The sequence below is a fragment of the Cariama cristata genome, unplaced genomic scaffold (assembly GCF_000690535.1).
Source record: "Cariama cristata isolate BGI_N322 unplaced genomic scaffold, ASM69053v1 scaffold25981, whole genome shotgun sequence".
NCBI lineage: Eukaryota > Metazoa > Chordata > Aves > Cariamiformes > Cariamidae > Cariama > Cariama cristata.
Window position 1 is genome coordinate 1 of NW_009597960.1, and position 233 is coordinate 233.

The following is a 233-nucleotide window of genomic DNA, read 5'->3' on the forward strand; positions in this document are numbered from 1 at the left end:
AACTGCTCCGATCTATTTTTAGCGACAAGGGGATGGTGTTCAAGAGCCTGTGCTGCTGGTCAGACCAGCTGTGGTTTGGGCTCCTCTGGATGCCGGGCAGGAATTCAAGCAAAGGCAGTGCTGGCACTGCGCTGGGTCTGCCGGCGCTGCCGAGACCGGGCGTCCCGCGGTGCTGGGGTGGGACCCCGACTATGGCAGAGGGGCTGCACCCCCGCCGGAAAGCAAATGCCTTT